Source organism: Theropithecus gelada, chromosome 17, assembly GCF_003255815.1.
Source record: "Theropithecus gelada isolate Dixy chromosome 17, Tgel_1.0, whole genome shotgun sequence".
Lineage (NCBI taxonomy): Eukaryota > Metazoa > Chordata > Mammalia > Primates > Cercopithecidae > Theropithecus > Theropithecus gelada.
In genome coordinates this window covers 52969573-52986801 of record NC_037685.1, presented here as the reverse complement: position 1 = coordinate 52986801, position 17229 = coordinate 52969573, and the positions used below count along the sequence as shown (strand labels likewise).

The window sequence follows — 17229 nt, the reverse complement described above, 5'->3', positions numbered from 1 at the left end:
GTAAATAGTTCTGTTTAGTTTTGTAATTGCCAAACATTTTTCTTGAGTGTCTGTACCATTTTACATTTCCTCTAGCAGTATCTGAGAGATCCAGTTCCTTTGCATCCTCACCAGGATTTGGTATTTATTTTAGCTGTCTCAATGTGTCTGTAGCGCTAGCTTCTGGTAGTGTTAATTCACATTTCCTGAATGCTTAATGTTGAACGTGTTCTCATATTTCTATCTGCCATCTCTTTTTATCTCTGGTAAAATTTCTGCTCATATCTCTTGCTATAGCTCAATATATCATTTTCTTTTATGGATCTTGTATTTGGTGCTAAGGATTTGTCAACCACTGTGTCCCAAAGAAGTTTTGTTTTGTTTGAGATGGAGACTCACTCTGTCTCACAGGCTGGAGTGCGGTGGCGCAATCTTGGCTCCCTGCAACCTCTGCCTCCCAGGTTCAAGTGAATCTCTTGCCTCAGCCTCCTGAGTAGCTAGGATCACAGGCATGTGCCACGACGACCAGCTAATTTTTGTATTTTTAGTCGAGATGGGGTTTTGCCATGTTGGCCAGGCTGGTCTCAAACTCCTGACGTCAGGTGATCTGCTCCCCTTGGCCTCCCAAAGTGCTGGTATTACAAGTGTGAGCCACCATGTTTGGCCCCAAAGACGTTTTATAAAACTTTTTCTATTATGCTTCACATAAAAGTTTTAGGTCAGGTTCTTTTTTGTTGTTGTTATTGTGTGCGGATGTACAAATTGCTCCAACATTTGTTGAGAAGGCTATTTTTGAAATTGCATTTTCACCTTTGTCAAAAATCAGTTAGGGACATTTGTATAGGTCTATTTCTGGGTTCTCTGTTCTGTCCCACTGATCTGGGTCTACTGAAAATACCATTCTTGATGACTGAAGTTGAATATTGAGTCTTAAAATCAGTTGGCATGTTTCTTCGTATTTTACTCTTCTTATACAAAAAATGTTTTAATCTAGTTCCTTTGCCTTTCTCTACAAAGTTTAAAATAAGCTTATGTATAGCTATAAAAAAAAATCTTCCTGGGAATTTGATAAACATTGTGTTAAAACTGTATATCAATTTAGAGAGGATTGATATCTTTATTTTTGGGGGGTCTTCCAATCCATAAAACATAAAACATAGCACATCTCTCAATTTACTTAGTTCATCTTTGATTTATTTCATCTTTTTTTTTTTTTTTTTTTTTGAGACAGAGTCTTGCTCTGTTGCCCAGGCTGGAGTGCAGTGGCGCGATCTCGGCTCACTGCAAGCTCCACCTCCCGGGTTCATGCCATTCTCCTGCCTTAGCCTCCCGAGTAGCTGGGACTGCAAGCACCCCTGCCACGACCCCAGCTAATTTTTTGTATTTTTAGTAGAGATGGGGTTTCACTGTGTTAGCCAGGATGGTCTCGATCTCCTGTGATCTGCCCACCTCAGCCTCCCAAAGTGCTGGGATTACAGACATGAACCACTGCTCCCAGCCTCATCCGTCTTTTGTAATTTTCAACACACAGGTCCCGCACTTGTTTTGTTAGATTTATATCAATTTCATTTCAGGGAGCAGGGAGACGTGGCAATGGTAAATGAATTTTTTCAAATTTGATTCAATGTGTTAAATGTTAATATATAAAAATACTGATTTTTGTGTTTTGCTCTATCCTGTAATAATGATGAACTCTTACATTATTTCTAGTAGATCCTTTAGAGACTCCTTGGGATTTTATACTTAGAAAATCATCTCTGGCTGGGTGTGGTGGTTCATGCCTGTAATCCCAGCACTTTGGGAGGCTGAGGTGGGCGGATCACCTGAGGTCGGGAGTTCAAGACCAGCCTGACCAACATAGAGAAACCCTCCCTCTACTTAAAATACAAAATTGGCTGGACGTGGTGGCACATGCCTATAATCCCAGCTATTTGGGAGGCTGAAGCAGGAGAATCACTTGAACCCGGGAGGCAGAGGTTGTGGTGAGTCGAGATCGCGCCATTGCACTCCAGCCTGGGCAACGAGAGGGAAACTCCACCTCAAAAAAGAAAAGAAAAGAAAAGAAAATCATCTCTGAAATCAGGAATCATTTTATTTATTCCTTTCCAATTTAGATACCATTTATTTCCTTTTCTTGCCTTATAGCACTGCCTAGGACTTTTTTTTTTTTTTTTTAATTTGAGACAGAGTCTTTCTTTGTCACCAGGCTGGAGTGCAATGGTGTGTTCTCGGCTCACTGCAACCTCCACCTCCTGGATTCAAGTAATTCTCCCTGCTTCAGCATCCCGAGTAGCTGGGATTACAGGTGCCTGCCACCACACTCAGCTACTTTTTTTTTTTTTTTGCATTTTTATTAGAGACGGGGTTTCACCATGCTGTTCAGGCTGGTCTTGAACTCCTAACCTGAAGTGATCCACCCACCTTGGCCTCTCAAAGTGCTGGATTACAGGCATGAACCATCGTGCCCGGCCAGGACTTCTAGTAAGTTGAATAGGAGTGGTAAGAGCAGATATCCTATGCTTGTCCCACATTTTAAGTGGGAAGCCATTCAATCTTTCACCATTAAGTACGATGCAGCCACAACCTTCTGGGCTCAAGTGATCTTTCCACCTCAACCTCCCAAGTAGCTGGGACTACAGGCGTGCGTCACCATGCCCAGCTAACATTTTTATATTTTATAGAGATGGCGTCCCACTTTGGTGCCCAGGCTGGTCTCAAACTGCTGAGCTCAAGTGTTCTTCCTGCCGCAGCCTCCAAAATGCTGGGATTACAGGTGTGAGCCACTACACCCAGAGTGTAGATGTTTTATGTTAAGATGAGGAAGTTCCCTTTATTAGTAGTTTGCCAAGTTTGGTCATGAATGGGTGTTGAATTTTCAAATAACTTTTTGATATCAACTTATACAATCGTGATTTTTCTTTAACCTCATGATATAAATTAAACTGACTGATTTTCTATTAAACCAGTCTCACATTCCTGGAATAGGTTCCACTTAATTGTGGTATATAATTCTTCTTATGTATTTCTAGATCATATTTACTAATATTTTGCTGAGGATTCCGTCACCTATCTTCGGGAGGTATATTGGTCTATAGTTGCCACCCAGTGGTATTTTGTTACAGCATCCCTAGCATTTAAGGCCTGAATTTTTTTTTTTTTTTTGAAACAGAGTTTGGCTATTGTCACCAGGCTGCAGTGCAATGGCTCGATCTCAGCTCACTGCAACCTCTATCTCCTGGGTTCAAGTGATTCTCCAGCCTCAGCCTCCCCAGTAGCTGGGATTACAGGGACCCACCACCCCACCTGGCTAATTTTTGCATTTTTAGTAGAGATGGAGCTTCACCATGTTGGCCAGGCCAGTCTCAAACTCCTGACCTCCAGTGATCGCCCGCCTTGACCTCCCGAAGTGCTGGAATTACAGGCATGAGCCACCATGCCTGGCCTGAAAATTTCTGTTATAAGAGGCCTTTAACTGCAAATTCAATACTTACAGGGCTATTCACATTATCAATTTCATATTGGGTGAGTTCTAGTAGTTTGTAGTTTCAACGAATTGGTCCACTTCATCTAAGTTGTTAAAATTTATCTGTATAGAGATGTTTATAGCAGTGCCTAATTGTTTCTAATGTCTTTAGGATCTGTACTGATATCCCCATTTCATTCCTAATGTCAGTAATTTCTATTTTCTCTTTTTTCTTACTAAAGGTTCATTAATTTTATTGATCTCTTTTAAAAAATAAGTTTTTGCATCGACTTTGTTTTCAACTTCACTGATTTCTGCCTTTCATTTCCTTCCTTCTACTTTCTTTGCATTTGTTTTGTTTTAAGCTACCTTTTTGATCTGGGAGTTTAGAACACTGTTTTGAGACGATTCTTCTAATTTAAGCGTTTAGTGCTTTAAATTCCCTTTTAGCAACATCCCAGCAAATTTGTATACTTTTTCACCCATTTTCATTCAGTTCAGTGTACTTTTAAATTTCTGTCTGGCTCATATATTATTTAGAAGTACACTGTTTAATTTCCAAGTGTTTGGAGATTTTCGTTAGGTTTTCTAGCATGTATAATTTCAATACTTTTTTCAAATGCTGAAGTTTGTGTAATGGCTATGGATATGGCCTATGTTGGTGAAATGTTCCATGAATACTTGAAAATAATGTGTATTTTGATGTTGTTGGGTGAAGGGTTACATAAATGTGAATAGATCCTTTCGGTTAATGGTGTTATTAAGTCCCCTGTATCCTTGCTGGTTTCCCATCTAGTAGTTCTATCGATTGCTGAGAGGGAATTGAAGTACCCAGCTGTAATTGTGGATTCAGTTTTTACTTCATGCTTCATGTAATTTAAATTGTTCTCATTTGGTACATACACTCTTAGAATTGTTGTTTGTTCTTGATGAATTCACTCTTATCATTATGTAATTCTGTTGTTGTTGTTCTGGTGATTTCTTTACTCTTTTTAAGTTTTTTTTTGTTTTTTTTTTTTTTTTGAGACGGAGTCTCGCTCTCTCGCCCAGGCTGGAGTGCAGTGGCTGGATCTCAGCTCACTGCAAGCTCCACCTCCCAGGTTTACGCCATTCTCCTGCCTCAGCCTCCCGAGTAGCTGGGACCACAGGCACCCGCCACCTCGCCCGGCTAGTTTTTTTGTATATTTTAGTAGAGACGGGGTTTCACCATGTTAGCCAGGATGGTCTTGATCTCCTGACCTCGTGATCCGCTCGTCTCGGCCTCCCAAAGTGCTGGGATTACAGGCTTGAGCCACCGCGCCCAGCCTTTAAGTTTTTTAACTTATTTGCATATTTTAAAAATTGTGCATTCCGATAATTAAAATCATTTGAACAACAACAACAAAAAAAAGGCACTCTAATTAAACTGCATTACAGCCTGCAGGACACCTTGGGCCAGCTTGGTTTTACTCCAGATTTCACTGTCGTCCCACCCCCACTTCTTCCACCCCACTTCTTCCTTCACCAACATGCAAGTTCTTTCCTTCCCTGCCAGCCAGACAGACAGATGGAAGAAGCAGGCGCGGCCTTCGTTGTCAGTAGTTCTTTTATGTGACAGGGGCAGCACAGTCATTTAAACTTGATCCAACCTCTTTGCATCTTACAAGTTAAACAGCTAAAAGAAGTAAAATAAGGTGGCAATGCTTGTGGAATGTACAGTGCATAGTGGCGGCACACGCCTCATTACGATTCGCCTGCTTGCTTCTCCTGTTCAATCGTTTCTTTGGAAGGTGGTGGATTTTTCTCTTGCAGTCTCGTCTTCTTCAGTTTCGATTTATCGAATTTCTCGATCTCAGCCATATTGGGTTTGTCAGACATGGTTGCGGAGGAAAAGCGGAGCAAGGCACGCAAGAACGAGTGAAGTCTGCTCTGCGCAGTGGCCACCACCAAGTTGACTTCTTTACTCTTATGTCTACTTTACCTGCTATCAATAAAAGTGCTCATGCTTTTAAAAAAAATCTTCTATGGTATATATTTTCCTTCCTTTCACTTTCAACACACACACACCCTGCTAATTTTGAAGAGTTTCTTGTGGGCAGCACATAGTTTTCTTCTAAAAAAAAAAAATCCTGGCCAGGCGCAGTGGGTGGCTCACGCCTGTTATCCCAGCACTGTGGGAGGCTGAGGCGGGCAGATCACGAGGTCACAAGTTAGAGACCAGCTGGTCAACATAGTGAACCCTGGTCTCTACTAAAAATACAAAAACTAGCCAGGCATGGTACCTCTAATCCCAGCTACTAGGGAGGCTGAGGCAGGAAAATCACTTAAACCCAGGAGGCGAAGGTTGCAGTAAGTGAGATTGTGCCATTGCACTCCAGCCCAGGCAACAGTGTGAGACTCCAACTCAAAAATAAAAATAAAAATAAAAAATAAATCCTTACTGATAAGCTCTTTTATTGGTGCATTTAGACCTTTTACACTTAATGTTGTTACTGATATATTGTGCTTAAGTCTGCTATTTCATTATTTGCTTTCTGTTTCTTCCCTTGGTTTTTTTTTTTTTTTTGAGATGGAGTTTCACTTTCGCCCAGGCTGGAGTGCAGTGATGCAGTCTTGGCTCACTGCAACCTCTGCCTCCCGATTTCAAGTGATTCTCCTGCCTCAGCCTCCCCAGTAACTGGGATTACAGGTGCCCGCCACCACGCCCAGCTAATTTTTGTATTTTTTAGTAGAAACAGGGGTTCACCATGTTGGCCAGGCTGGTCTTGAACTCCTGACCTTGTGGTCTGCCCGCCCTCTTCCCTTGGTTTTAATTCTTGTTTCATTTTCTAGCTTTCATATATGCTTCTTGAATTTTTCTTTTTAGAATTATTTTATACCAAAAGACAAACAGGCAAAACATTTCAATAGGCACTTTATAAAAGATGACACACAGATAATCAAAAATCATATGAAAAGGTGTTCAACCTTGTCATCAGGGAATGCAAATTATAATCACAATGAGGTACCACTATACACCTACCAGACTGACCGCAATTAAGAAGTCTAACATCAAGTAGGCATATACATATATGAAAAGATGCTCAAAGTAGAAATATATAATAGAGGCTGGGCATGGTGGCTCAAACCTGTAATCCCAGCACTTTGGGAGGCCAAGGTGGGCAGATCATGAGGTTAGGAGTTCAAAACCAGCCTGGGCAACATGGTGAAACCCCATCTCTACTAAAAATACAGAAAGATTAGCCAGGCATGTTGGCGTGCACCTGTAATCTCAGCTATTTAGGAGGCTGAGGCAGTAGAATCGCTTGAACCTGGGAGGTGGAGGTTGCAGTGAGCACACATCACACCACTGCACTCCAGCCTGGGTGACAAGAGTGAGACTCCATCTCAAAAAAAAAACAGAAGGAAAAGAAAAGGAAAAAAAACATGTAATAGAAAAAATTAAACTCAACTGAAATGTCCAGCTATTAGATAGTATAGATCGTTATATATTCCTACAGTATAAATATATTCACTACACAGCAGTGAAAACATTTTATAAACCTATTTCTTTCTCTATTGTTAGCTTACTAGCTGTGACTATTTAAGAGGTTGCTTAAGAATTATGGTATATGGCCGGGTGTGATGGCTCACATCTGTAATCCCAGCACTTTGGGAGGCTGAGGCAGGCAGATCACCTGAGGTCTGGAGTTTGAGACCAGCCTGACCAATATGGTGAAATCCTGTCTCTACTAAAAATACAAAAATTAGCCGGGTGTGATGGCAGGTGCCTGTAGTCCCAGCTACTCGGGAGGCTGAGACAAGAGAATTGCTTGAACCCAGGAGGCAGAGGTTGTAGCGAGCCGAGATCACGCCACTGCACTCCAGCCTGGGCAACAGAGCCAGATTCTGTCTCAAAAAAAGGAAAGAAACTTCTGATAGTATACATAAATCCATTTCTCTTCTCCAAATCTTTGTGTTACTGTTGTCATACATCCTACTTTTTACATTTGTTATAAATGCCACATTACATTGTTAAATTAAAAACTCATATATATATTTAACTCCTCATTCTGTTGAATAGCTATTTCCAGCTGGTGTCATTTTCCTTCTGCTTGAATGTCTTCGTTGAACATTCCTTGTAGTACAATTCTGCTGGTGATGCATTCTCTCAGCTTTTGCTTCTGATAATGTCTGTTTAACTGTGGGTATAGAATTTGAGGTTGACACGTTTTCTTTTGGTATTTTAAAGATAGTCCTCCACTGTCTATTCACTGCATTGTTTCCACACATAAAATCTGCTGTAATTCTTATTTTTCTTCATGTCTTTGTTTTCTATGGTTTTAAAGGTTTTTCTCTTTATTACTGGTTTTGGGTATTTGATTATTATGTGCCTTGGTGTGGTTTTTTACATATTTCTTGTACTTTGTGTTTATTGAGCTTCTTAGATCTGTGGGTTTATAGTTTTTCACCAAAATTGGAAAAACTCTGACCATTATTTCCCAAGTAATCTTCTGCCGCCCTTCCCTTTCAGGGACTCCAATTATACACATATTTAGTAGCTTCACATTGTACTACAGCTCTTTGAAGCTTTCTTCATTTTAAACTTCTTTCTCTTTGTATTTCATTTGTGATGGTTTCTATTTCTAGTGTTCAAGTTTACTAATCTTCTATTCTTCTATGCCTAATCTATTAATCCCCTACAGTGTAATTTTCACCAGACATTTAATCTCAGACATCTCCAAAAGTTAAATGAGTCTTTATTTGCATATTTCCAGTTAACATGTTCAATCTTCCCTGTAGCTTTTTGAAAGCATAGAATATAAATTTATTTTAGCATCCTTGTCCACTACTTCTAACATACATCTATTCTGGGTCAGTTTCAGTGGACTGATTTTCCCATTATGGATTGTATTTTCTTGATTTTTTACATGTCTGATAGTTTTTTTAATTGAATGCCAGACATTGTGAATTTTAACTTGTATGCTATATATTTCTGTATTCCTATATAATTATTCTTGATTTGCACTGAGACACAGTTTAGTTACTTGGAAACAATTTGATCCTTTCAGGTCTCATTTTTAAGACTATTAGACAAGAGCAGAGCAGCACTTAGTCTAGACTGATTACGCCCCATTACTGAGGCAAAACCCTTTGAAGTACTCTATCCAATGCCCCATAAATTATGAGGTTTTCCAGTCCAGCTGGTAGAAAAAGACACTATTCTTGGTCTTGAATGAGTCAGGTACTGTTCCTTCAAATCTTTTCAGATGTTTATTTCCGTATCTTCCAGTAGTTTCTCAAGGAGGTCCCTTTGCAGATACCTGAAGTTCTTTCTCTATTCTCTCTGGTACTCAGCCTTGCACTCTAACCATCTTGGCCTACCCAGATTCTCAGCTATTAGTGTATTTTATGTGTGGCCCAAGACAATTCTTATTCCAATGTGGCCCAGGGAAGCCAAAAGACTGGACACCTCAATCTTTTGAAGGGTCTATTGGAAGGCTAAGATTGTAAATAGTGGTTAATTTCAGCGAATTTCAGTTCTCTGATCAGCAGCAGCTACCCATTCTCACCCTCCAGCCCCCTGACAAGCAGCTATGCATGCACTCTTAAGTCTTAATTTATAAAGGTGACAGGGAGGACATGGAGAGATCAATGCCATTGAAAAGAAAGTTTAATGTTACAATTCTCCCCAGAAATGAGGGTCATGGCATGCCACAGGGGGCCACATGAAACTCTGTCATGAGCAGAGACCACAAAGCAGAGAAAGGACCTGAGACTATGCCTTTATTGCTAAGTAAGTGGGAAGGATCTAGGTGGGGACATCCCCTATAGGGCATAAAGCAAAAACAGGCATTCTATGGTTGTCACCAGGAAGTCTGTGATATGAGGTTTGTGCACCCACAAGAGAGGGCTTAAAAGGATGATGTAAACAACTTTAGCCTTTAGTTTATCCCTGTAATTAATACATGCCAAATAGGCAAACACAAAATCTAAACACAGAATAGTTCCAGGAGCAGCTTGGCTATGCACACATTGAGGAACACCTTGCATAAAACTTACAGGAAATACCTGTCTTTCAAACATTGGAATAATCTGTTCTGACTACCTTTGCTGCTTCTGATAAGAAAGCCAAAGACACAGGTGGCGGTCATTGTTGCAAGCCCCTCTCCCTCTGGCTAAAGTGACTTCCAGCAGATTTAAAGTGCCAGCACCTTTCCCCCATGCTTTTACTTTTCTTTTTTACCCTTTCGGGAAGCCAGACATCTAAGGACTGAGACATTCAAACACAATGGCTTCCAGAGTTATCACATTATTATTCAAATGCCTAATTTTCAACATAAACATTACAAGGCACACAAAGAAATAGGAAAGTACAGCCCATTCAAAGGAAAAAAATAAATCAAGAGAAACCATCCCTGAGAAAGACTAGATGGTTGGCCTCATAGACAAAGACTTTAAAATAACTATCTTAAAGATTCTCAGATAACTAAAGAAAGGTGTAGAGTAAGTGAGGAAAATGACATATGAACAAAATTGGAAATATAAATAGAAACAGAAAACAAAAGAAGACTAGAAATTCTGGAGCTGAAAAGTACAACAATTAAATGAAAAACTCACTAGAGGAATTAAAAGCAGTTTTAAGCAGGCAAAAGAGAATCAGCAAGCATGAATATAGGAAAATGAAATATACACATACAATGGAATATGATTCCCTTGGAAAAGAAGGAAATTCTGATATATGCTACAATATAGATAAACCTTCAGGACATTATTTTGAGTGAAATAAGCCAGTCATTTAAAAAAATACTGCGTAACTCCATTTATATGAAGTACCTAGAGTTGTCAAAATCACAGAGACAGAAAGTAGAATTGTGGTTGCTAGGGGTTTGGGGGAGGGGAGAATAGGGTTGAATGGGTATAGTGTTCAGTTTTATAAGCTGAATAGTGATGGATTATCTACTTTTAAGGTTTTTATACTTAGAACTAAAAATAATTTCAGTCAACACGGGGTTGTCTATAGAAGTCCCACCAAAGAATGGTATGAATACTTGAAATGAATAGTTCTAGTTTACTGCAATAAGCACAAAGAACACATTTTCAGGAAAGCATACGAGGACCCAACACGCTGGAATATTTCCAAGTAAAAATTCCAAAGATTAGCTTGTGCGCATGCTGAACTGAGAAAACACGGCAAAATGATCTTCAAACAACTAAAAGGTTTCAATTTGGTATTTCAGAATTGTGAGTTCATACAGGAAAAAAATCAGGGAACTATTAAAAGCCAATGTTGCCTGGCAAAATTGAAGAGTACAAGTTCCTAAAAAAGGCTGCACCACAATACTGCCTAGCACTGAAAGAAAAATAAAAGTGTGTTTGTGTGTGTGAGTGTGTCCATATACATATGCAGACACATACATACACACATATGCATATATATTTATCTTTGACATAGAAATAATTTTTTTTTTTTTTTGAGACAGGGTTTTCACTCTGTTGCCCAGGCTGGAGTGCAGTGGTGTGATCATGGCTCACTGCAGCCTCAAATTCCCCAGCTCAAGCAATTCTCCCATCTCAGCCTCCTGAGTAGCTGCGACTACAGGTGCACACCACCACGCCCAGCTAATTTTTGTAGAGACAGGGGTCTCCTCATGTTGCCCAGGCTGGTCCTGAACTCCTGGACTCAAGTGATCCACCCACCTTGTTCTCCCAAAGTGCTAGGATTACCAGCATGAGCCATCATGCCCAGCCATTTCCATTTTTATTAGTACTTTCCACAGCTGCACCACTGAAGAAGGGCTTTTATTACCAGAGTCTCCTGCTGTCACCCAGGCTGGAGTGCAGTGGTGCGATCTCAGCTCACTGTAAGCTCCGCCTCCCGGGTTCATGCCATTCTCCTGCCTCAGCCTCCCCAGCAGCTGGGACTACACACGCCCGCCACCATGCCTGGCTAATTTTTTGTATTTTTAGTAGAGATGGGGTTTCACCATGTTAGCCAGGATGGTCTGATCTCCTGACCTCGTGATCCACCCACCTCGGCCTCCCAAAGTGCTGGGATTATAGGCGCAAGCCACCGTGCCCGGCCATCGAAGAAGGGCTTTTAAATTACAGCCTGTAACTTGTTAATCACTTAGAAATAAAACATGAAAACCAAAAAGGAATCAGTTGACTTTAAGTGCAAAACAAGGAATTCCAAAGAGCAATTTAATAAAACTGTCTACTTTCATAGCTGTAAAAGGCAATTAAGTTCCAATCTATGTAAGAATTTGATCCCAAAATAAAAGTTTGAAGTGTATCATATCCATTCCTTTGATAATCATTTTCTACCATGTAGGAAGCACTGTTCTAGGTGGTAAGTCTCAAAGTCCTTATTCTCTTGGTGCTTACATTCTAGAGAGGAAGACAGACTAAAACAATACGTATGAAATAAATGTTAGATAACAGTAAGATTAACAGAGGAACACATGGAGAGCATAGGGGGCTGCAATTTTAAGAGTCGTAGAATGTTTCCTACATTGTTAAAGTGAGTTCAAAAGTACATCACTTCTAATGAGGAAAACTGAAATCGGTTAGCAAGATAAATACCAAAGATTAAATGAAATGGCTGGGAGCAGTGGCTCACGCCTATAATCCAAGCACTTTGGGAGGCTGAGGCGGGCATATCACCTGAGGTAAAGAATTCGGTATCAGCCTGGCCAACATGGTGAAACCCATCTCTACTAAAAATACAAAAACTAGTGAGGCGTGGTGGCAGCCGCCTATAGTCCCAGCTACTCAGCAGGCTGAGGCAGGAGAATCGCTTGAACCCGGGAGATGGAGGCTACACAGTCAGCTGAGATCTCGCCATTGCACTCCAGCCTGAGTGACAAGAAACTTCATTTCAAAAAAAAAAAATTAAATTAACCTATTTTTAACATTTTTTAAATCACTATTTCATTATAGCTTTATTATTTTTAAAATTTCTAAGGGGGTTTATGATCCAAAAGAGTTGGGAAGTACTGTTATATTATTATTATCTTTAAATTTCTTCTGGCTACTCTGGGCACACTGTCTATGGGGTAGTCCTGCACCACAAGTGGCAGTAAAAAAATTTTTCTTTATATTTTAAAATTTGTACCTATGGATTATATTGAAATTATATTATTATTAAACTGACCTTGGACCTTATGTGGCTCAGACTCTAGATCAGCAGTTCTCACAGAACGAGGAGCCCTTTTGTCGCTAAGGGGAACATCTGGCAATGCCTGGAGACATTTTTGGTTGCCATAAATGGGAAGGAGGGTGCCACTGGCATCCGGTGGGTAGAGGCTGCCGAACTTAAAATTCACAAGACAGCCCTCCACATCAAAGAAGTATCCCACCCCACAAGCTGCAGCCGAAAAATTCTAGGTTAGGCAGACACATGGCGAACACCAGCGGTAAGGTGGAGGCCCTCTATAGAGAAGCACCATTCACGCTCTGGGATCAGAGTGGAGGGCCTGAGTGCGGAGAGGAGTGAAAGAGCAGGTGGAGTTTCAACTCGGCCTGAAGGAAAGGTAAGGATGAAGAGTGAGGATTTCAGAAGGATGGAACAGCCTGACCAAAGGGTCAGACACGTTGGCTTGCAGCGTAAGCAGGGATTAGCCAGCTTCTCATGGGCTGTGGTTAGTCTCTTTTGGTATAAAATTACTCAATTTCCAAGTTATCAAATTTACTTAGGGCAAAACCACCATACTATCATTTCCACATTCATTCTTGTGTGAAATTAGGTTAAGACAGTGTGACCCAGCGGAAAGAGCATTAACCTAGGAGCCATCCCAGACTCCAGTAAACCGCAGGAGAACAAGACTCCCTCTACGAATGGGTAAGGCCTAGATATTCTCCAAATACTTTTTATAGATTGCTGTATGATTCTACCCTGAATCCAATTTACGTCCAGAAAAGGGCCAAAGATTCTCTTTTCATATTTGAGTCCCCCTGCCTCCAACAGTTCCTTCCTTATAGCTTTCCAGAATTCTATTTATCCTGTTTTAAAATTAACTTTAAAAAGGAGGTAACGCTTACAGTGAAATGCAGGTCGTAGGTGTGCAGTGCGACGCTGTGATGTACACCGCGTGTAACCACAACCCCCATCAGCAAGGCCTTCCTGTCTGACACGTGGCTCCCTCCGGGATCGTCCCAGCGCTTCTTCTGCACCTCCGAAGCTACTGGCTTCGGAGTAAAGGCAGCAGCAGTGAAGCCGTTTCGCAGCAAAGCCGCCCTCGTCCTAGTCTACACCTCGCAGCCCCCGCACCCGGCAGGGTGCCCGCCTCAGAAGCCCCGGCCACAGGGCCCGCCCTCCAGGAGCGGACAGTCAAGCCTGGTCGGGTATTTCGCCAAATCCCTCCGCGAACTTCTGAGAGCAAAGATGGAAAGGACCGCAGGCCGAGTCCTGTTTCTACGCGGAAGGAAGGCCTCCACGCGCTGCCGCAGCCTAAGGGTTCACGTCCCCCTCAGCACCAAGGCCGCCTGAGGCCCGGGAGCCAACGTGCGCGGCCCAGGACGCGGCCTCTTCAGCGACCCGGGCACGAGGCCCGACCGCGCCCAACCAGCAACCAGGACCCATTCTCAGGCCGGCGCCAGCTCCTTCCCTCAGGCATCCGCCAGCCACCGCTAACTAAACTCTTCCACCACCACCGCCCTGGAAAAAAGGTGAGACACACACACACCAAAGGCACCTAACCCAGTCCAAAACCCCTCAGCGGCGCGCAGCGGGCCCCACAGCTGCGCCGGAACCCGCCACTTACCAGCCGCGCGTGCGCAGTCGCCCAGACTCGCCGTGGGCAGTGGGAGGGGCTGGCCAGAGTCGCGCTCGCGCAGGCGCAGACCCTCCCGCCCAGGCGCAGACCCTCCCGCCCAGGCGCTTGCGCAAGACAGGCCATCTCCCGGCAGCGTCTCAATCTCGCGTTTACAATCCTGGGGGTTGTCTCCGTCCTGGAGTCGTTCCTTCACTTGTCTCATCCGCTGCCTCCAAGGATGGTGGCAAGAGATATTTAAGGCCCTCACAGGGCGCAGTGGCTCACGCCTGTAATCCCAACACTTTGGGAGGCCGAGGCGGGCGGATCACCTGAGGTCAGGAGTTCGAGACCAGCCTCACCAACATGGTGAAACGTCCTCTCTACTAAAAATACAAAACTTAGCTGGGCGTGGCGGCGTGCGCCTTAATCCCAGCTACCCAGGAGGCTGAGGCGGGAGACTCGCTGGAACCCGGGAGGCGGAAGCCACACTGAGCCGAGATCACACCACAGCTACTCCAGCCTGGGCGACAGAGCAAGGCTCCGCCTAAAAAAAAAAAAAAAGGAACTAAGATCCTAATTAAAGTTAAACCCACTGTTTTGCACTGAGTCACGTAGGTTTTCAAAGTCAAGGCTTCATTGGTCGATTGCTCAGTCTTTTAATCAAATCGTTGACTTTAAATGTTGACATCAAATTGAGGCTTTGGTAAAATTTAACGGATTGGCGGTGCGCGGGGGGGAACCTTTAAAACTCGTTAGTCTTTCAGGGTCTTCAGTGTTGAGTGCGTTGATCAATATATATATTTAGACATCTAGCACTGTAAGTACGTACGATTTTCGTCAACAACACCTTAATTATCGGGCACATACAGGCACTGATTATTAAAAGGTTCCCTTACGTTTTAGCAGTTACCAAATTATAAGTGATACAAAGTATTTGTTTTCAATTCCCCAAGAAATCAATCTATATTATGCTCCTACCTCCCTTTCCTCCATTTTCTTTACCAATTTCATGATCTTGCTAAATTTTATATATTCTGCTGAGCAACGTGAAAATCCTTTCTGGTATAAGGTAAGGATATAAACTGTTCAGCTGGCAAATGATGCTATTCAGTAAGTAGTTCATGAAACAGTAGGTTTATAACTTTGGATGTACCGTAATTTCCATTTTAAGAACTATTTCCAGTTTATAATATCCCATGCTACATTTTGACTTTGTTTTGAATTGATGACAAGTCTATTAACCAAATATTTCAAGATCAGATGTATTCTGGAAAAGGAACAGGAAGAAAATATGTTTTTTTAAAAAAAAAAAAAACGAAAAGAAATTAACACAGCTGGGCACGGTGGCTCACGCCTGTAATCCCAGCACTTTGGGAGGCTGAGGCGGGCGGATCACGAGGTCAGGAGATCGAGACCATCGTGGCAAACACGGTGAAACCCCATCTCTACTAAAAATATTAAAAAATTAGCCAGGCGTGGTGGCGGCGCCTGTAGTCCCAGCTACTCAGGAGGCTGAGGCAGGAGGATGGCGTGAACCCGGGAGGCGGAGCTTGCAGTGAGCGGACATGGTGCCACTGCACTCCAGCCTGGGCAACAAAGTGAGACTCTGTCTCAAAAAAAGAGAAATTAACACAAACTGAGAAACAATAACCAACTTTTATGAGTGCATTTTTTATGGAGGTGGTGTTCAATAAACAAGAGACTGCCTCAGCTTATAACTACTTTAAACAGAAGTTTACATTCAGTCGAGTCTGAAACAGTAGATCATTTTCTTTCAAAGCTGACATTGCTTTAATAGCATATAAGACATGTTATCTTCATGTATTTTACTATATACTATTTTTACTATTAAAGTGACCATAGATGTCAAAGAGTTTTTTATACCTTCACTAGACGTCATTGCTCAGACAGCATGACTGTAATACAGTAAGATTAATATTTTCCTGGTGAAACCTGTGCACTGTAATTTAATGGTTTTTGCAAATCATAAACATGTAAAATATCAAAGGAGTACAGTCTCATTAAAGGGAAAATTACTTGTCCAGTTAAATTGTACATGAAGGATGTCTTCAATTTTAATTCAGGAATTATTCCTTTTGTGTATTCACCAAAAGATGTATTCACCAAAAATATGATTTTTGTTCATATTGCTTCTCTTCAGAAGTGGTGCAAAAAAGAAAGTAAACCAGACTCGGGGCCAGGTGCAGGGCTCACGCCAGTAATCTCAGCACTTTGGGAGGCCGTGGTGGACAGATCACCTGAGGTCAGGAGTTTGAGACCAGCCTGGTCAACATGGCAAAACTCCATCTCTACTAAAAATACAAAAATTAGCCGGGTGTGGTGGCACACGCCTGTATTTCCAACTACTTGGGAGGCTGAGGCAGGAGAATCGCTTACACCTGCAAGGTGGAGGTTGCAGTGAGTCAAGATCATGCCACTGCACTCCAGCCTGGGTGACAGAGGAAGTCTGTCTCAAAAAAAAAAAAAAAAAAAAAAAAAAAACACCACACTAGACTCAGTTTTTCTTAAAACAACAACAAACAAATTACCTGTAATTACAAAAACAGATTCACGTGTTTTTCTTCCATTGAGTGCTTTATCACAGTTATTCGAATTATCCCAAGCATGTTGCAAAGGATATTCCTTAGATTTCTAGTCCTATAAGGTACTTTGAGAAAAGATTGTATAAAGTAAAAATCAGGAAAATGTGGTTAAACTCTTCTTCTGAGTTTCACAATAGGCATTAATGTATTAAAGCCTTCAACTTAATGCACTGAAGAAACCCGTTTTATCAAAACGTATTTAGTAACAATTATTTTTAAGAATTACTAATGCATGAAACTCACTTTGGGAATCACTGTTAGGATTTTTTCATTGTTGTAGAAATAATAGGTGCATATTCAGCAGAAAATAAAATCCTTGTTGCTGTGGTTTGAATAGCTCCCTTGCAAAATTCAATTGTTGCCAATGTGCCAGTATGAAGAGGTGAGGCTTTTAAGAGGTGATTAGGCCAAGAGAGTTCCTCCCTAATGAATGAAATTAGGTCCCATTACAAAGGGGCTTGAAGGAGGG

The 17229-nt window shown here is 41.8% G+C and overlaps 1 protein-coding gene and 1 pseudogene across 3 annotated transcripts in view; both read right to left on the bottom strand.

Annotated features, from left to right (window-relative positions):
* EEF1AKMT1 (EEF1A lysine methyltransferase 1) overlaps window positions 1–14204 on the bottom strand; it is a 52633-nt gene extending 38429 nt beyond the window's left edge. The window contains exon 1 of one of the 3 annotated variants that reach the window (XM_025364850.1): window positions 14103–14204. The gene's annotated coding sequence lies outside the window, so the exon portion shown is untranslated. Of the gene's footprint in view, window positions 1–13444 lie in introns of all 3 variants that reach the window. The other 2 variants (XM_025364849.1, XM_025364848.1) reach the window with 2 other exon arrangements.
* On the bottom strand, window positions 5150–12805 carry LOC112610673 (annotated as a pseudogene).
* Window positions 14205–17229: the final 3025 nt, after the last annotated feature.